Here is a 4843-nt window from a genome sequence, read left to right as displayed (position 1 = left end):
CGGCTATTAGGGTTTGTGCAAAACCGAGTTGCCTACTCTTTCCTTCCTATAAATACTTTACTCTTTACAACATCTAAAGTAGAGACCTTAAGCATAAAAATTGTTCTTATTTTCACAAACCAAAATCGTGTGTTTTCAAGCAGAAAAATCGTTTTGTTATTTTTGAAAGGTCGTGTGTTTTAAACTCGCATACTTGTTCTTATTGTTATCATTATAAGATAATAGTGTTATAATTGATTTCTTCTTGTTCATTGACGTGAACTATTAGAAGAATCATTAGTGCTTTCTTATTAGCGTAAGTTAGTCACTCGAGTATTTAACGGTACTCGTTGAGTTACAGCTAGAGTTAGTTGTACGAGTTGGGTTAGTAAATTTGTTATCCGTAGAAAGGTACTAAATTTATTAATCGAGAGTAGTGGACGTAGGTTTCGACTTGTGAAACTGAACCACTTCAAAAACCGTGTATCTCCTCGTTCTTTCGTTTGTTTGTTTATTTCGTTTACTTTCATTAGTTGATTACTTAAAAGTTTAATCAATAAACTTTAAATAATCAATTACACTCATATAGTCGAAAAAGCTTTCAATGTTTTAAATCCTCAATTCACCCCCCCCCCCCATCCTGAGTATTTCGGATCGATAGACTCTTCAATTGGTATCAGAGCCTCGTGCTCTTGATTGCCTAACCGCAAATAGGCTGATCTGTCTATCTTTATCTATTTTATTGTTTTATATTCCGCTGCCTATCACGTGATAAATGGATTCCAAATATCTCAAGTGTCCCGTCTTTGATGGGAAGAATTATGGATTATGGAAAAACATGATGACTCACTATGTGAAAGGTCACGATTGGGAGTGCTGGAGGATTATCCAAAACGGACCGCACAAAATTCTTGTAGCATTCGAGGAAGGCACTACCTATGAAAAGAAAGAAGAGGACTATGTCGAGGCCGACTACAAGAAGGCCGAAAAGAACTCCAAAGCAATAAGTCTCCTGCAAAACGGAATGACTTCTACAGAGTTTGATCGGTTTTCTTCATGCTCTACGGCCAAGGAGATATGGGATGGGCTTGAACTAGCTTATGAAGGTACTTCCATTATTGTTAGGAAGCACCGAATAGATTTGCTTATGCAAAAATATGAGCTATTCATTATGGAGCCTAATGAGTCCTTAGATATCATATCTGCAAGGTTTTCAAGCATCATAAACGAACTGAAAAACCTAGGTAGGAAATTAAGTACTGAGGACATTGCTAGAAAGGTTCTTAGGAGCCTGACTAAGAAGTGGTGTGCTAAAGTCACTGCAATGGAGGAATCACGAGACCTTGAAAACATATCCTATCAAGAACTCATCGATGCTCTCATGGCCCATGAAATTAATCTTAACAAATATGACGCTGAACCAAGCCGAAATAAGAGTATGGCCTTGAAGAGTGAAGAAGTTGACTCTGAACTAGAGGATGAAACTGTTCTGTTTTCACGCCGTTTCAAAAATAAGATCTTTTGAAACAAACAAACAAAATCATCCTACAATAACAACAACAAGTCATTCAACAAAAAGGTTAATGAATCAAAGTCGTCCTTCACAAATAGAGGTTGCTTCAAGTGTGGAGAATCTGGTCACATGATCAAGGATTATCTAACATGGGAGAAGATTAAGGACAAGACGAAACGTGAGAAGACAAAGAGAGAATTTAAACAGGTTATGATGGCTTCGTGTTGGGGAGACCTTGACTCAGAAGATGACGAGGAAGCTGAAGAAGACGAAGTAGCCAACCTTTGTCTCAGAAGTGTTAGTCTTGACCTAATCTCCGACAGCGACGATGAAAGCACAAGCTCTCACTCAAACTATTGCTTTCTCGGAGAATCAGACGAAGATGACGATGAATAGGTAAGTTATCTTGAGCTTAAAAAACGCGTTAAGAAATTGTCTAAAAGTTCTTTAATTGAATTCTTCGAACAATCTCTTGGTAAGTGTCACGAACAGGACTTGGAATTGAAAGATCTAAAGGAATAGATTCTCGAAATCGCGGATGAGAATCATACTCTGAAGGCCAAAGCTAAGAAGTTGAAATAAGGTTATAGCTGAGAAAGCAACAACATTAGATTCTACTATGGCTAAAAAGAAGGAATTAGAGTCCAAAGTTATAGCTAATGAAGCTATAACTTCTATGGACATGGCCCACCTGCGTATGCCTAGCCGATCTGTGGACAACGGCAGCGGTCTCTTGAAATCCACGCTCGGAGGCGTAATGATGCTTTCGACCGGATCGCTTTGGATCGGTCAGTTTCGTCTCGGTAAGGGTCTCGAAATGATTAGAGATGTTCGGAGTTGCCACCAAGCATTTGTGGGATGCCTGGAACCCGTTTGAAATCCACTTTATACCTCGGTCAAATAGAAGCACAAAGAAGCGTTTGACATAGGTACTAAAGATAAGGAAATCGTCCCTCTTTAGCATCCTATCTCTAGAATGACTCTCGTACGCCCTGGATAAGGTCGTCCACTATCCAAAGTTTCCGAGTAAGAGGTGAAGGTACGTATTGGGAAGCCCTTTAATTAGACACCCAATCCCGCCCGCGTTTAGCGGCCTCTACTGATCGATCTTGGTTGGTTGAATGCAAAAGTTGATAAAACGGTTTAAATGCATGAATGCGCATCCAATGATTTAAACCTAACATGTGATAGCTTTCTAAGTCGGTTGATTTAATCCAAGTATCAAGTATAAGATGTCAAGTTGGATTAATGATTGATTTGCATGCAAGACGGAAATTAAGCATCCATTTACCGTATTAGGTTTAGGGTGCATAACGTGATCCATTTGTCTTAGTAAGGCATTTTGCAAATATGGTTTTGAATGATCAGAATAGTCATCTGATCCGTCCTGTATCCGGGTTAACCGGAGTCGGGATCGTCCTAGACTAATGCTGGAAGGGAACAGGCCCTGTATCAGGCAGCCATGAGAGGCGCGAGCCAGCTGGCGATACATAGGGCTTCCCTCTGGTTTTGAAAGTGAGAAATGGAGAGCTTGTTTAGGCGCGGGTTAGATGATGGTTTATGTGCCATGTTCTGACCTTTTAGAAAACGTTATAAAACGTATTGAAAATGAGTATTTGAACCCGGTTTGACTTGATGGGATCGTTTAGACCGCTTTTGTTGATTTGAAAAACTAGATTCGAGCAATCATCATTGTTTCGATAATATTCGGTGTCGGGTTCGATTTGACAAACTTGACATGAATAGTTTTGAAAGTAATTATGGACTAATTGTTTTAAGTCCATTTGAATATCATTAGTCGATACTCATCATCGTACCCGGGTTGAAATCCGGCATGGTATGTAGAACCAAGGATGACTTTGTGTTGGTGACTAATATGTTTGTTTGAAAATGTAAAGAAATGAAATAGAAGGCTTTAAAATACCTTCTAAATATCATTAACCAAATATTATCACCGAAACACGGATTTAACCGTCATGGTATGAGGAACTAAGGGTGAAAAATGCTTTATGGTTAAAACATGTGAAATAAAATAACAATGGTTTGAAAATACTTGAAATGGTGAAAACCGATTACAAATATGAGAAATGGATTAAGGGAAATGACGAGAACAAACACGGTTGATCTCTGGTCTGAATACCCCATTTAGGCGCGAGCCAGTTGGCGACCTAAGGGGCTTCTGCCTCAGACCAAAAATCAGTTTTGGCTCATTTATTCCATGTTTTGGTTCATGTTATGCACGTTTTAGCATGTTAGAGTCATGCAACAAATGAAAAAAATAATAAAAGAGGATTTTTACACCCTCATATTTACATGTTTGGTTATGGCGAGTGACCGACGTAAGTTTAACAACTCGTTTGATCGGAAAAAACTCGGTTTAAAACCGTTTTGGTAAGTAAAAAGAGTGTTTTGATGTTTAGTGATGGTGTAGTGGTCGAAATGGTCGGTCAAGTGATTTAATGCATGATGACGGTACCAAACAATGTGTAAGACTCGTGTTTACGATCGGTAGGTCGTAAATACGCGTCGGGTTGTGACTTTAGAAGTCGAATCGAGAATTTTAAGGGAGAAAAGAGGGGGCGGATACTCGCGTAACTCTCAAATGGGCGACATTTGAGGGGTATTTATAGGACAATGAGTGGTTGTGTGAGTTTTGAGCGACGTGGCCACCTGGGCTGCTCAAAGAGGCGCGAGCCATGCCGCGGGTCTTCGAGATGTGTTGTCGCTTTCACAACAAACGCAATCATGATTTGTTCTATCCAAGGTTTTGTAGTCACATGTTTGGTACTTGACCAACATGAATCCGGGAAAACTTAAGGTAGAAGGTTTGAAATGTTTGTTTTTTTGTGTTTGACTCGGTTTGACTCGTTGGAATCGGGATTTGAATTTTGAGTCGGTTTTTGGTCCGGTGTCGGTTTTGACTCTAATTAGTGTCATTGTGACCCCGTCGCCGTGCATTAAACACTCCAGGTATTTTTGAAATATTTTGAAATGTTTTATTTCCGAAATCGTTTTAAGTTTTCCGACGTAAAGTTGTACACAAACTGTCGATCAAACGCTGCGATTCCGAAGCATGTTGTAGTCCGATAATCATCGGGTGTTTGTTGGAGTCTCAGCAGATACTGGGTATCTACAGAGCCCCCACTTTGACTGAGGCTTGGATAGGGCGAAAGTCAAAGTAGAGCCGCCAGGTCAATCGAAGATTACAACCTGGAGACCCAAGCGACGTTGAGGCGGCTCGAAAGGATTCGGGCCAAGGACCTGCCGTCGGGAAGGGCGACGCCAAGGCGACTCAAGGGTACGAGCCGAAGACCTGTCGTCGGGAACAGTTTAGAGTCTGTCGACTATCCG

The sequence above is a fragment of the Silene latifolia genome, chromosome 6 (genome assembly GCF_048544455.1).
Source record: "Silene latifolia isolate original U9 population chromosome 6, ASM4854445v1, whole genome shotgun sequence".
NCBI lineage: Eukaryota > Viridiplantae > Streptophyta > Magnoliopsida > Caryophyllales > Caryophyllaceae > Silene > Silene latifolia.
This window is presented reverse-complemented; position numbering follows the sequence as displayed.